The 16241-nt window shown below is 45.3% G+C and overlaps 1 protein-coding gene across 1 annotated transcript in view; it reads right to left on the bottom strand.

Annotated features, from left to right (window-relative positions):
- The window catches only part of GRAMD1B (GRAM domain containing 1B), a 242103-nt gene that overhangs the window by 183370 nt on the left and 42492 nt on the right, over nucleotides 1-16241 (bottom strand). The gene's annotated exons all lie outside the window — the stretch shown is intronic.

Genomic DNA, 16241 nt, shown 5'->3' with positions numbered 1-16241 from the left:
CTCCCCACCACCACCAACCTACCCACCCCCAACACACACCCCATTCTTAAAGATTCCTCTACTTCCTTCAGTGACCAGACACTGTTAATCCAAAACTAAATGGTGGGTACCCCATCTGTGAGGTGTTCAAGCAGAGACCGAACCTGCCGGGGACAGTCTCACATTGAGGTAGAGACCTAATGACCTTAGAGGGCATTTCCAGCTCTCAAGTTCAACCAGGTTCCTAGGTCTTATAGCAAGTGTTTCCAGACTCCTACTCTCCCTATTCTCCTTTCATGGCGTCTTCTCTTTGTTTTCTCCTTTGACAATGTCCTCCATATTCATTTAAATCAACACTTACTAGTCATTAAAAAACCTTGCAGGGTGCCTGGGTGGCGCAGTGCGTTAAGTGACCAACTCCTGGTTTCGGCTCATGTTGTGATCTGAGGGTCGTGATCTCTTAGGGTTGTAGGATGGAGCCTGCACGGGAGGGGGGATCTTCTCTCTCCCTCTCTCCTCCCCCTGCCCTTTCCCCCTTCTATCGCTCTCTCGAAAATAAATAAATCTTTAAGAAAAACAAAAACAAACAAACAAAAATTTGGAGCAGTTTACCCACACTGCCTTTCAACACATCATTATCGTCTTGTATCATAATTTTTTTTTATAAAGGTTTTTTTTTTTTTAAAGATTTTATTTATTTATTTGACAGACAGAGATCACAAGTAGGCAGAGAGGCAGGCAGAGAGAGCAGAAGGGAAGCAGGCTCCCTGCCGAGCAGAGAGCCCGATGCGGGACCCGATCCCAGGACCCTGAGATCGTGACCTGAGCCGAAGGCAGTGGCTTAACCCACTGAGCCACCCAGGCGCCCCATCGTCTTGTATCATAATTATTGATGTGCATTTCCCACCTCCCCTCGGACTGTAGCTGCCATCTGGGCAAGATTTATGTCCCATTTATCTCTGTCAGCCTGTTACAGAGCTTACCAGCTCACACAGGGTACGGGCTCCTTAAACAAGTGTGAATGCATAAATGATGGGGGGAGGGGTGTGAGCGCGGAGGGCAGAACAGGAGGTTTGAAGAAACCCAGGGCAATTCGTTTCCCAGCTTCCAACTCTCTGGAGATTGTTCCTCCACAGCAAAAACCTCCTGGAGAGGCGAAGGCTGAAGAACCCTGTAGGCCTCAGCCCCGCAGGACCCCTAGGGACACAGCTCTGAATATGGTCATAATTTCTCTTAGATTATCACGTCACACTCACTACATCATAGAGGAGCCCTTGGGAGAAGTCACCTAGCACTACATTGCTCTTTGCCCAGAGCATTCATTCCCGATGAACTAAAAGCTCAGGTTTCTTAGGTAAGAGTGTTTGGACTACGGATCTTTGGGGAGCAATGAAAGAACAGAAAAGGAATGCATTTGGAAAAGGCTGCTTATCTATCCACTCTTAACGCCCTGCATTGGAGCTTACTTAATCAATCCTCTTTCTCTCGTTGGTGAAGGCCTCAGTTTAACCGTTCCTGAGAGAAGGGAATTCGTCCTACACTCTTTTGAAGATCTCCTAACTTCCCGCAGAAAACCCAGCCTGGGGGTGCCTGGGTGGCTCAGTGGGTTAAGCCTTTGCTTTCAGCTCAGGTCATGATCTCAGGGTCCTGGGATCGAGCCCTGCATCGGGCTCTCTGCTCAGCGGGGAGCCTGCTTGCTTCCCCCTCTTTCTCTCCCTGCCTCTCTGCCTACTTGTGATCTCTGTCTGTCAAATAAATAAAATCTTTAAAAAAAAAAAAAAAGAAAGAAAAAAAAGAAAACCCAGGCTGACTTAAGTTCAGGTGCTCCCCACACCCAAGAACAGAACCATCCCCTTCCATCGTTCCCTGCCCAGAGGATGCCTGCCAATCCTGATTATAAGGCTGACACGAAGCCATAATTTATTCTTCCCCAAATGTCTGTTTATTTCATTTAAGTTCCAAAGAAGACAAATGCCTTAGAGGAAGCCAAGCCCCACATTTCGAAAGTAAGACACCAGGTTCAAGGGCCTACCCTGGGACTGCCTTTGTTCGCTTGTTTGCTAAGCTACAAAAGATGAAGTCAGTCCATTAATTGCAGGAGAGCTGAGTGCAGAAACACATTGCCACTGCTTTTGAAAAAGAAAAGAAAAGAAAAGAAAAGAAAAGAAAAGAAAAGAAAAGAAAAGAAAAGAAAAGAAAAGAAAAGAAAAGAACTTTATTTCAAGAATAGTTTTAGATTTGCAGAAGTCACACAGACTTCTAAAAGCTAAACTACTTCATCCTTCCTGTTACTCTTTTACTAACAGCACCCTCTTATGTCTTACTTCAGACTAGAGCACATTGTCAAAATATTTTGTTTTCCATTTTGTTGGCACTCAATACTTTCTACGGGTAAGTGGCTGGCCCAGGTTCCAGAAACAATTTGCTTGTTTTCTGAGGGGAAATGATATAAAGAACAACTTACAAACCCAGGTTCTACGCTGAAGGTGGGAAGAAAATTTGATTTAAATTAGATCAATGGCCGAGTACAATCATGGTAAGACTAGTTAACATTTACTGCACACTTACTAAGAATCAGGCACCATCCCTTGGTTCCTCCAATCGACCCAATGAATTAGCTGTTATCCTTGGTTCCAAGTGAGAAAAAAATGAGGCATGGAGAGGTCATTCAAAGACACTCAGCTAGGGATGCCTGAGTGGCTCAGAGGGTTAAGCCGCTGCCTTCGGCTCAGGTCATGGTCCCAGGGTCCTGGGATGGAGTCCCGCATCATGCTCCTTGCTCAGGAGGGAGCCTGCTTCTTGGCCTCTGCCTGCCTCTCTGCCTGCTTGTGCATGCTCTCTCTCTCTTTCTGACAAATAAATAAATAAAATCTTTAAAAAAAAACACACACACACAGCTAGGGGCACCTGGCTGGCTCAGTGGGTGGAGTACCTGACTCTTGATTTCGGGGTCATGAGTTTGAGCTCCGTGTTGGGTGTAGAGATTACTTTAAAAAAAATACATAAATAAATTTCTTCAAAAAAAAAAAAAAGGCACACAGCTATCAGCAGCTGGGCTGGAGTTCAAACTAGACGATCTGATATCAGAGATTATACCCTCCCATCATTCACTTGGTCCCCTCTGTGGTATGAAAGGGTCTCCGTCTTGAAAGTCAGCATCATGGTCCTAAGTTGGTATATGACTTGATAACTCATTCATACACCTAGACTACCCAGTGACCATATGTATCTTGTACAAAATACCACACAAATTCTGAATACCATTCCATGATTGGTTTGAAATAAATAAAAATTCAGTATGTGCAGATACAAATCTTGGACATAGGAATTCCCAAAGCTGGCAGACATACTGGCATATCCTTGACACTGACAACAGATTTTCAATTACTACCGAGTATGTAATACTCCTTTATTTCCTCACTTATGGGACACAGTATAACCTAGCAATTAAGTGCAAATAAGTAGAAGGGTTCTGGAACTAGAATGCCTGTGTTCAAATCCTGGATGCACCGTGTACTAAGTTACAAGTTAATCTATCCATGCCTCAGTGGACCCATGTGCAGAATCAGACGGAGTATTATCTCAAGGGCTTGTTAGAGAGAGAAAATGATACACATAAAGCACTTAGCACAGTCCCTAGCACATAGTAAATGCTAAGTGAAATCCATGATGGTATTATTTTTATGCCTGTAGTCATGCATATCAGCATTGCACGTTCATCACTGACGTAGTAATGGACATCAGGCAACAAGGGATTGGTTGCACATGCACATCAAACACACACCACCGGGAACTATGAAAACCCACTGTATCTACAGAGCACTACTCACACTGCGTGTATGAGATCCACTGATCATTTCAGCAGCTTCTCACTCACACACAAAGATTGGTAAAGACTAAGGTCACCTGGAGAGCTTAAAATACAGGCTTATTTTAAGGCCCCTGGGGAAAGGGCGAGGTGGAAAAGAGGAAGGACTGGTACTGCTCTGATCACTATTGTTACGGTGACTACCGATATGAAGAGAACGCGGCTTCCGGAGTCTCCCATGTCTGGACTTGCCGTTTCTAAAGGGACCAGAGAACGCTCCATTGCTTCCTGACAACGGGAGTGGTTTTGCCATTCAATTATCATCTGCATCGCACTCAACGGAAGTTAAAAGCTAACATCTGGGTCTACCATTCAAGCAGGGGACCTCTGTATCCCTTTCATTACGGGAGAAGCAACCGGGAAAGCTGATGCGGTGTGTTGTAACTAATGCCTCGGAGATGCCCAAAGCACAACATCCCTAATGCACTTTGAAGACTAACTGTATTCAGTATGGTTTTATATTAAGCTATATGTTATAGTAAAATCAGCTGCAGGGGAAAATCCTCTTTGAAACAGAGCTAAACCATTTTTATTTATTTCTAAAACTTGCAAGAGCCTGGTGCCAGAGGGGGGGAAAAACCAACAAAAGTCAATAATAAAATACCAATTTAACCCTTGGTGGAGCTAGGGCAATGGCCGCTATGTGAGTTTTGCACCAAGGCGATGGGGTATGCATGACCTCTAGAACCCTCGATGGCATCTGGAGGCCAAGAAATAAGAGGCTATTCTAATAAGGAACACTGGGTGCCTGGCTGGCTCAATTAGTTGAGCCAACCCTGATCTTGGGGTTGTGAGTTCAGGCCCCATGTTGGGTATAGAGATTACTTTTAAAAAGTCTTAATGAGAAACACTAGAAGCTAGCCACAAAGTCACTGTTTTACCAATGAAGCATATGACAGAGGTCAGTGGTTAAACGGTGACTAAGAAGAAAAGAGGGGAACTCCACATTTTCTCTCGGATCCTTTCCCAGGTGCTTAATGGAACACTGAATTTGCTCTGAATTTCTGAAGAAAAGAACAGGATATGCAAATAGTCCCTGAGTTCTTGTGGAAGTTTCCAGTGTCCCCGAGCCCATAATTACATTTCCTGATGTTTGCTGATCCGCTCTCTATTCAAGACATGTTACCCCAGTACTGCCATTAATGCAATGAGGGAAAAGCAGAAAGATCAAAGTAGAGTGCCCCGTAGCTCTCATTTTGACAGAATATGCTTTGTTATATTTCTCAGAGGGATGACGGGAATAAAAAGGAGTAATAATAAATAAGGAAATGCCATTTTTCTCCTTTGCTGGTTTGTGCCCCACCTTCCAATAGGGGTGAGAGCCCAGGTCTAGGTGAACTCAGGGCAGACAGTGAAGTACTCCATGCTCCTTTCTAGAAGGTAATATGCAAGTTCGAGATGGATCCAATCTAGAGGCCCCTGGTTGAGCACCTGACTCTGGATTTTGGCTCAGGTCACAATCTCAGGGTCATAAGATTGAGCCCCACATCAGGCTCAGCAGGGAGTCTGCTTAAGATTCCCCCTCTCCCTCTGACTCTTGCTCTGCTATGCTCATGCACACACACTCTCTCTGCTTCAAATAAATAAAACCCTTTTAAAAAGAAGGATTCTATTTAAAAACCCCACTTATAAGGGAAAAAAGAGAGTGGATGTGGGTCTTTGAGTTTCTTAGCTTACAAAACATACCAAAGTTATGGGGAAAACAGCATCTTCAGGGAGCAGGGCTTTCTACAAAAGCACAGAGCTATTGGAAAGCAACATGTTTAAAAGTAGTGAGAGTTCTATGTTAGAAACCTTTTAACCGTACAATCCTGACTTTTGGGTTTTGGAGGAGGAAGTCTTTTGATTGCTGAGCAGATTTGAGTACAAATCTTGTGTGACTTAGCCAAGCTACTTACTTCTCTAGGGTTCCATTTCTTTCTGTACAAAGAGGAAAAACACTACACACTTCATAGGTTGTGAAAATTAAGTGATACATTACAAGTAAAACGCAGGGCTAGTAACAGGTACTCATCACACTGCCTAGGTTTTGTTTCTTTTCTTAAAAAGTAGTAATTATTTCTTATACAAGAGAGATTACTTAACAGTGAAAAGTTGGCAAGACTAAGGAAATCATGGTATTTTTCACTCAAAGGAGAAAAGCAACTATTTAAAAATATAAACATACATCTACTATATAGTTAAATTTTTATTTATTTTTAAAGATTTCATTTGTTTATTTGATAAGTAAAGAGCACAAATCAGCAGAGGGAAAGGGAGAAACAGACCCCCTGCCGAGCAGGGAGCCCAATGTAGGGCTCCATCCCAGGACCCAGGGATCATGATCTGAGCAAAAGGCAGTTGTCCAACTGACTGAGCCACCCAGGTGCCCCTTGTTTTTTTCAAGTAATCTCTACAGCCAACACGGGGCTTGAACTTATGACCCTGAGATCAAGAATCACATGCTCTACTGACTTGAGCCAGCCACCCACTTCTGTACACATTTGTATACATTTGCTGGTAGTGGAATGATTTTACACATACAGCAAAATTACAACACGTGTGTGTGTGTGTGTGTGTGTGTGTGTGTGTAACTTTCTGTGTTGTACTAAGTGGCATTAGTATAGATGTTATTTGCTCATAATAACTGCTTTTAAGAGATTAGATTTTTAATCAAAAAAAAGTAGACGGGCGCCTGAGTGGCTCAGTGGGTTAAAGCCTCTGCCTTCGGCTCAGGTCATGGTCTCAGGGTCCTGGGATCGGGCCCCACATTGGGCTCTCTGCTCGGCAAGGAGCCTGCTTCCTCCTCTCTCTATGCCTGCCTTTCTGCCTACTTATGATCTCTGTCAAATAAATAAATAAAATCTTTAAAAAAAAGAAGTAGAAATTAAATTCATTCCTTAATTTAAAATGAAAAAGAAAAACGTATAGAGATGTGTAAATGGTCCCTTTTGAGCCTCTGGGGAAATGGAAGGCAAGCCAGTAACACTGATCCTCTCCCCCTACTCCTCCCCGCCGGCCTCATCCAGCCCAAAGAGTAGCAGATGGTTTGAGCACTGATGTTACCACTTCTAGAGACCTGCTTCCTGGGATCGCTGAAGGAGAACGACCGTCTTCCTTGTTTATTTGATTATGAAATCCGTGGTGGATACTTGTCACAGCTGCTACATGCCGGACGCCAGCCTACATGAGAAGTCTGTAAGGATCCTGCCCTGGACGAGCACACAACCTACTGAAAGAAGATAATGTGACCCTTGATCTCAGAGTCGTGAGTTCAAGTCCCACGCTGTGGAGAGAGTTTACTTAAAAAAATAAATAAAATAAAATAAAATAAAATAAAACTTTAGAAGAAGACAAACTGTTTGCCTATCTCCACAGAAGGTAGTGGGACACACGATAGAAGGTACACAAGTCACTTCAGGGACCACCTGCGCATGTCAGCAAAACACAGGGAGGTTTGAGAATGGAGACAGGTCTCGTAGGTAAAAAACTTAGACCTTGCTCGGAGGCCACTCAGCAGAGAAGTGGCAGAGCAGGGACACCTGGAAATGCCCTCTGAGGACATCTTCTCTGATTTCTTCCCTCCATCATTGCCTCCCTACACAAAGTGATCTGGAAGTTTTGTTGGCCAGCATCTTTTTTCTGCGTCTTCCTTGTCCCTCCTCAAACCCTGAGTAAGCATGTGAGGTCCCAGCTGTCAAGGAGAGGAGATGGCTGGGACGCCCGGGTGGGCTCAGTCAGTTAAGCATCTTCCTGAGCTTAGGTCATGATCCTTGGGTCCTGAGATCGAGTCCTGCATCTGGCTCCCTGCTCAGTAGGGAACCTGCTCCTCCCTCTGCCTGCCCCACTCCCTGCTTGTGTGCTTTCTCTCTCTCTTTCTCTCTGACAAATAAGTAAATAAAATCTTAAAAAAATAAAAAAAAAGAGGAGGAGGAGGAGACGGTTACACTGCTTGTCACAGGGGTGGGTACAGTGGCCTCTGCCCTCAGAACTAGGGCCGGCAGCTTGGGGCGCCTGTGTCAGCAGATTGCTGGGGACCCAGAGGCTTGAATCCCCAGCAGCCTGAGAGCCACACAGGCAGCAGCTAAGGGACATTTGGGCACAGCTGATTTCCTCTGAAATACCTGTTTCTGCTCAGTCTCAGTAGGAAGCTGGAGTGGAAAGGTCTTACACCCTGTCCTCCTCCCTCTGCCGTACTCTGACTTGTTCACTCCTTTTTCCTCCCCCACTTCTTTCTTTCCTCTTTTTCTAAGATTCTCCCCATTAATCTTTTCCCCCATTTCTTTTTTTTTAAGATTTTTTTTTAAAAGTCATCTCTATACCCAGCATGGGGCTCAAACCCACAACCCCAAGATCAATAGTCGCGTGCTCCACCAACAGAGCCCTCCAGGCACCCCACCCACCCATTTCTTCTTCTGCTTCTTTAAACCCCTTTTTCTTGTCCCTGAAGCATCTGTCCTGTGAGTCCTGAGGGCCTGGTTCAAGACGTCCTAACCACAGCCCTCCACCTCTGCCTGCCCACTGGCCTTCTGGGGTTTATTAGAATCAGAGCTGTCCAGGAGGGGGTCATGAGGGAAAGGTAGGGATGAGAACCCATCTCTAAAATCTGATCTTCTGACTCTGTAATTCTAGCCCCCCAGTTTGAAACGAACAGGAACTTAGTGAGGGTAAGTCAGGCACCTGTTCTTGATCACTATAGGGAGGTGAAGAGGACACCCCCTACCTTTGGAAGAAGAAGGCTGTAAATTGTTCTGAAGCCTCTCGCTTTCGCTCTTTGCTGTGGGTTTTGTTGTGGGTGTTAGTTTGTTCTTGGTGAACTAGATTTTCAGGCCCCAACTCTGAGAGCGGAAACAAGGCCTCCTTCTTACAGGTCCGTGTTTCTGGGAAGCCACGTCTGCTGCAGGCAAATGTTGGTGAGTTTCAAGTCGGCAGGTTTCCTACGTCTGCCGGGTGATTAGGCGGTGTTACTGTAACTCAGCACCAAGAGGCCTGGACAATGGGCATATTTTTATAACCGAAGGCAAGTGAGGGACAGGAGTCACCCCATTCTCAGAATCTCCTGAGTGTCAGGGCAGGGAAGGCAGGCAAGACAGATAAGCCCAGTAGTGGCCCCAGCTGAGAAATGCAAGTGCTCAGCAGTGTCTAGTGGGGGACAGTGGGGGGGATTTCTGAGATCAGATGAGATGACAGAGGCACGGCTGCCCAAATAAAACCCTGCATCAGCAGAGCCCTTGCCTTTCAAACACTGCCCCGAGTATGCATGGTATGATTATTACAGCGCTTCCATAAGGAGAGTAGGATGCGTATACTAATACTTTATCGAGGACAGAGTACGGTCAGAGAAGTTATACGACTTGCACGGGTCCCAGAGGAAGAAGCAAAGGCAGGATTTTCAGCCAGGTGTGCCCTTTCCAAATTACCGTAATTACTGAAAGTGCTTGCCTGGTAGTTACATGGTAAGACAGTGGCAGAGCAGGGGTCCATGTCTTTTTAACCCCAGTCCTAAGGTCGTTCCACCATGAAAAGTCCCTCCATAACCCAATCATGTAATCGAATTTCTTTTTCTCTGGCTCTTGGTAAAGACGACTCTAATCAGTGCGGCCTCTGGGCAAATACTAGATAAAATTAAAAAGAGGACAAATGTTATAGACTCCCTCGGTACTTATCCTGTTACTTCTAGTCTTCTGAAACAATAAATACCGTAATTTAACTGCAGGTTATGGAGGCACCGGTCAACTTTCAGGGCAGTGGTCTTTTGAGCAGAAAGTACTTCTCATCTTCCAAGTCAGAGCACAAGAAACTAAAAACTGACGGTCTGGGCCAGCACTAGCGTCAGGAGGCAAGTTACATGCACGGATTCACGCTCAACAATTAAGAGACAGTTCAAGTCATTCTAGCAGATTCCCTGTATGTCCCAGTTATTCCAATGAGTTAACAATCCCCACTACTCCCCAGTACCTTAGGGCACAGGTCATCCGGCCAAACTTGTCAGATTTGCCCTCTGGACAAACACCCCTGGGTCTGAGGTTGTGGAGTGGGAAGGGCTGGTCCCAGAATCCTTCCCTCATTCCACACTATCTTCTTAGCAAGCAGTGAGCTATACCGTGTCATCCATTTACAAGCTCCATTCATTCCAGCCATTGTGAAAAACAAACTTTGATCCCTCCGTCGGAAAATTATTCCCATCTGGGTTCCAGGACTAGTTTTAACATAACCTAGACTGTGTGTCTCCATAAAAAAATAAGAGAGGGATTTGGGTTGCTGGTCGCCGTGCGAACACACACCTAGCTGTGAAGACATAAAGAAGGAGCTAGAAAAATCCCAGCTGGGTTTCCACCCTGGTGTGAGGCCCCACAATATTATTCTCTTCAATTTCACTTAGCTTTCTACTGGTAACAGTCTTAGCATCCTGGCCTTTTCTGAGAGCAGCTGGGAAAACACCAGTCCAGAAAGACTGATCTTTTCTGCAAATTTACATAGCAAAACAGTGACTCCTGGTTTAGGACTCACCATGAAGCTATATATCAGCTCTACGTTGGTGTCCTAAAATTTAGCCAAAGTTTATACCAAAGTCATCCAAAGGCCAGCCTCCTAAGATCTATATTCTCTCCTTTGAAATCAACATTATGATCTTAGTACGTACAGACTTCACTTGCACTGTAAGGAAACAGCCTGATGTTTTCTTGGATTTAGGACCATGTGGAGCCACCCTGGGGCAACAAGCCGTTTGCTCCTTGTCTCCGGAAAATGTAGGAGCCCGTGGAGAGCAGAAGCTTTGTCTTGGTGAAGGTTGGACTCCAGAGTCTAGCTCCAGGCTTGGTAGAGAAACCGCAGTCAGTAGATGAGAGACCTGTTGATTCACTGGATGTGGCTGCAGGTTTAATTTTGGGAGAAGAGAGAGACGAGCGTCCGCTTATCTCTCCCAATTGCTTGTAGCATTGGCATTCAGGAGCTGGGACTCGGTTCTACTTGCCTAGGAAAGGTCATTTTACCAGCCCTGTTTAAAACAGGCTAGAACTAGACAGAAATGGGAAATCAGTAGGTGACAACAGGTTCTTAATGCCCTCTGGTGGCCGAGATGATTTCGGATTCCAAAGTCCCAAAGCTTTGAACTGAAGCATCCGGGTAGCCAAGAGCATGGAGGTTTCATGGACCCATCCCCTCCCCCCAGACAAGGGGCTCCATGGCCTCTGGGCCAGAAAGATGCCACCCTGTTCCCAATGTCCTCCAGGGAGGCCTCTCATCTCTGTACCGAGAACAGAAAAATATGTCAAGAAGCTAACACTGAAGCTTTTGAAGTGAACTGCCTTTCAGTGAACGCGCTGTGCTCTCAAGAGCTCCTAGAAGGGAAGACCATTCAAGGAACATAATAATGTCCAGCCTGGAACATTCAGATTTCCATTGTGGGGTTATTGGGTTAGGTTACCCTTCTGAACATTTAAAAAAAAAAAAAAAGCCCTTTCAAACCTTACATTGCCCCTATGTCATGATTCCTTTTCCGCTTACAGAAAGACAGACTGAGGATCCAAACCAATGACTAAAAAAAATGGCAACTATCTTCAGAAGCCTACAGAAGGTTTCAATCTTGTTTTCTTTTGTTTTAAATGTATGGCAAATGGAAAAAGAGCCTGTAAACTTCTGCAGAGATTTCTAAGGTAAGTACCACAGGGTCAGGGACTTTTGTGTTTCATCCCACTGTTGACACTCCAGCTCCTGGAACAGCATCTGACCCATGAATACATACTTCGTGAATGAATGAATGAACTAAGCCTAGAGAGAAAGAGGTGCTTTTTAGTGGAAACCGTTGCACATTGGAGAGGATGTCATCTCCTCCCTTGAATTCCTTTGAGATCATCGGTCTGACCTCCTCTTTTGGTTTCATCCATTCACTTCATAGATGAGGAAAATGAAGGTCAGAGAGGTTAAGCAATTCACCGTAGGTCACACAGCAATTTCACAGCAAAGACTACAGCGAATCCAAACCTTCACTCCTAACACTAAAAGAGCAATGATATTCAATGTTTTGAGCTGTGACTTACAGTGAGCCAGCACACACCCATGTGCATGCACACACACACACACACACACCACTAGGGTTTCTAGGGTCTATTTCATTTTTTATTAAATATTGATCACGATTCGCCAAATTAATTTCACAACTTAAAGTTTTAAAAACATTCCACAATAGCTTCTTGGCTACTGTCCCCTCTGCTCTGTAGAAGGCTGAAGTCCTCCAGAATCTTCTGCCAAGGAAGAGAACTAGAGTGATCAGCTTCTTGGGACTCCTTGGCCCGAAGATCCCCCATTTCATAACACTCCAGGCGTATCTCCCACTGTCAAGTTTCATTTTGCTTCCAAGAGTGCGGTCCAAGCAACTCTCCTTTCCAACCAGGCTAACCACAACACTGTGCTTCAGAACACAGACCAGGGCCATTGGTAGCAGCCTTGTCCTTGTCCTTGCCTGACTCTCTATCCACAAGTTAGCAAGGATTTCCATCCTTACATAAAGGAGCACGTTCTTATCTCTCACTAACCTCTCTTGGCCTTCCCCCAGCTTGGGGGGAAGAAGCCAGGAGAGGCGGCAGCAGGAAGAAGAGAAGCAGGGAAGCGGGGAGAGAGTAGGACAAGTAGGTGGGTCTGAGAAGGTCATCAGCTATGTAAGTAGGTGTGAAAGATGGACTGCTGAATAGACTTTAGGAGGTAGGCAATCTTTCCACCCGCCCCCTCACTCACTCACACACATAGTTGCAAAATACTTTCCTTTCTCCTCACCCACTTTGATCCTTTTCTACATCATCCCATCCCCCCCGACCCCCCCATCCCCCCGCCCCCGGCATCCTCTAAGTGAACACAGTGGGGAGATGGCTTCTCCACAACTTCCCTCCTAACAGACAAGTTGGGACTTTCTCCTCTGACTTCCCATTTTCCTGCTGAGAATCAGCAAGACCTGATTTGGCGGGGGTGGGTGGGGAGGGGGGTGGGGGGAGTGGGTGCGCCTTGTGGCAGCCCAGGCTGAAAACTTCTCTATGGCAACCTGGGCACATTCCCACAGCTCCCTGACACCCGGCGGGATCACCAGGGTTGGCAATTCTCCCCATCCAGAAACAGTTCTAAAACTGCAGGCTGCCCCCTCCCTTGCCAATGAGCCCCAACCAGGCTGCAGGGCATAGTAGTAAAGGCAAGAAGCCAGGAGGCAGGTCAGAGGATGCTGCAAGTGCTTACAGGCCATTTCAGATAGTCTCAGAGATGGCTTTTGAGCCTAGGGTTCCACTTCTACAATCCTGTACCCGAAAGGGGAAGGTAACAATGCCCTTGGGAAGCAGGAGAGCACTCCCTCACCCTAGCTCTGCCACCCATGGGCTGTGTGATGTTCGGTCAGTTACTTAACCTCTCTGGTTCTCAGTTACCTCATTTCAAAAATGAGGCCAGAGATTTAAAATTGGACAAAATTTTGTTTTTTACTTTTTAAAAAAAATTTAGAGAGAGTGAGTACAAACAAGGAGGGGGGGAATCCCAGACAAGGATTCTGCGCCCAGCGCAGAGCTCAATGTGGGGCTCAAGCTCACGACCCTGAGATCAGAACCTGAGCCAAAATCAGGGGTAGGACAATTAACTGACTGAGCCACCCAGGTGCCCCTGAACAAAAATTAATTGCTCATCCTCAATGGTTCCTTCAACTGTTCAGGGAATTAAATCATTTGTCTTGAAAACTGGCAAATAAAGAAAATAAAGAAAAAGTCCTTTTTCTCCTATATCAGTTACACCACCAAATAATCAAAGAATTGCCAAAGGGAAGCGCCTCTTTCGAAAAGTATTCAAAGAAATAAATGAAAGAGAAAAGAAGGAATATCACCATTCTGTAACACCCAAGGAACTGACGAATTGAGACTCTGAGCACCAACATGTCACAAGAAGAGAAACAATCCGACAACATGTGCTTCCTGAGGGGAGAACACGATACCATCCGCCATCTTGCCAGAGAGATCTATTCAGATGAGTCCTGTTCCGAGCAAACTTCTGGGTCCAGCAACTAACCTGCAGGAGCTAAAGAGTTCATGGGACCTGGAGACCTGCATTACCAGCGGGCAAGCAGCATAATCCAGCCCACGAGAAACTATAGGTCACATGTCTTGAGCTCTTCAAAAAATAAAGTTTGAAGAAAAGAAACTGATGAAGGGTAAATATGGAAAAGAACATAGACTTGTAAGACATGTTGATTTTTTAAAAATATTTTATTTATTTATTTGACAGAGAGAGATCACAAGTAGGCAGAGAGGCAGGCAGAGAGAGAGATGGGGAAGCAGGCTCCCTGCCGAGCAGAGAGCCCGACTGGGGGCTCCATCCCAGGACCCTGGAATCATGACCTGAGCCAAAGGCAGAGGCTTTAACTCACTGAGCCACCCACGCGCCCCGACATGTTGATTTTTTTAAGCACAAAAGACCACACTAGATGTCGGGAGAGCTGCAGCTAGATGATAAATGACAAGGAGACGAAAGGCAGCACTTACAACATGAGCTAGAGCTAGGGGAGTGATTCCTTTGGGGAGGGGAGAGTCTGTGAGGGGATCAGGGTACAGAGTGTCTGGAACAACCAGCAGAGTCTCATTGCTTCTTTGTCATTCCCTGTACCTGTATTTTATTTTATAATAAGGTGTGTTTTTGGTTTTTGGTTTTTTTAAGAGAAGAGAAAAACCGTGTTAAATTCCTTACAGACCTAGAACATTTGGTTCTGGGATTCTAAATCTGGAAAGCTACAGGGATTGTCATGGTGAGGTTGGTTGGTTGATCGTGAGACCACTCTGTGGCTGGAGGAGGGAGGGCAGAAAGTCTAAGACTGTTCTGGCTGCTTGGCCTTGAATCCTGACTGCCACTTACTAAGACATTGGGGAATTCTGTTAACCTCTCTCATCCCGCTGTCCCCATCTACTAAGCAGAGATCATAGCTCCTGCCTTGTTCCTGTGACAATTAAGTAAAATAACTCGTCAGAGTTCTCAGCGTACTATCTAGCCCACAGTAAGTACTCACCACAAGTTGCTTAATAATAGTAATTATTATTATATTTTGATATTGATAATTTTATGCTTTTACATTTCATACTTATTGAATTTATTATAATCTGAATAACAACAGTAATGACTATCTATAATTACTATTATTAGGACACACTTAATGTGGACAGAAGTAAACCAGAAGGCAGATGTCTCCTACAAAAAAGGAACATGAGAACGTGGCCCCTTTGGGACACACGTGACTGGGGTGCTTGTAGAAGGCATAGTTTCAGAAGCCTTCTGACTGGCTCTCCCCTGTGTGTGAGACCTGGTGGACATGTGCCTTCTCCATTCACTCTTCTTCCTCCTCATTAAGCACTAAACCAGGTTTCCACCTTAAGCCATTCTCATCAAAGACCATTCTCATCCAGTTAGTCTGGTGTATGTCTTTGGTTCTGGTCTCCAGATGGAGGGAAACTCAGGATGCCACTAACTGTTTCTACTGGTCACTGGAGCCACTCTGTGAGGAAGCCACCAAGATGAGGAAATGCCCATGGAAAGCAGGAGAGCCCAGTGGCTAAGAACATGAACTCTGCACAGGGTTGATGACCAACACCTGCCCCGTGGTGACCACAAGGTTGAGGTTCTGAATGGACACAAACAGCCTTTGGAACCTGCAAAGGACCACACCCATGCCAGGAGTCACTGGGATGTCTCTAGCAAAATGGTCATATGTTCATTGCTTTTGTTTACTTTAACTTCTTGGGAGGACAGGGGAAGTCGAGGAATCCTGTGACATATGGGGCCACAGTTTAGCGTCAGTCTTCCTTCAGGTTCTTATTCAAACAGTTTCATCGTATCTATGTGACTTTGGGCAGCTCACTTAACTTCACTGTGCCCTCATTCCTTCATCTACACAATGATGATAAGAGAATCTATTTCATATGGTTGTCATGGAGATTAAATGACTTAAAAAATACAAATTGTTTTCAACGATGCCTGGCAAGTTGTCTGTTTTTTAAAAAGCTGTGTCTTCAGACCTTCTGGGTTCAAACACTAGCTCCTTCCCATTTATTAGTTCAGCAGCCCTGGAGAAGTGTCTTTGCCTCTCAACATCACTGCCTCTTCCTCTATAAAATGGGGATAATAAGAGTACCCTCGTTGGATTGGCAGGGATATGAAACAGGGTAAGGCAAGTAAAGATCCTGGCTCAAACAAAATATTTAACACACACTGGCTATTATTACCCCCAAAGCACCAGACAAGGTGTAAAGTTGTGTTTCCTTCCCCTCCATCCAAAGGAGAGGAAAATGCACAGAATATTCCAGCAGAATACCGGGTCAACATCCTTTGAAGCACAGTCCTTGTCTCCAGGCACTGAGACACTCTGTAGACCGTGAAGCAGACCATTTTTGTAGACCCCACC

Source organism: Lontra canadensis, unplaced genomic scaffold (genome assembly GCF_010015895.1).
Source record: "Lontra canadensis isolate GAN:19392208 unplaced genomic scaffold, GSC_riverotter_1.0 scaffold36, whole genome shotgun sequence".
Taxonomy (NCBI): Eukaryota; Metazoa; Chordata; class Mammalia; order Carnivora; family Mustelidae; genus Lontra; species Lontra canadensis.
Note: the sequence above shows the minus strand (reverse complement) of the source record. Positions and strands in the feature narration are given on the sequence as shown.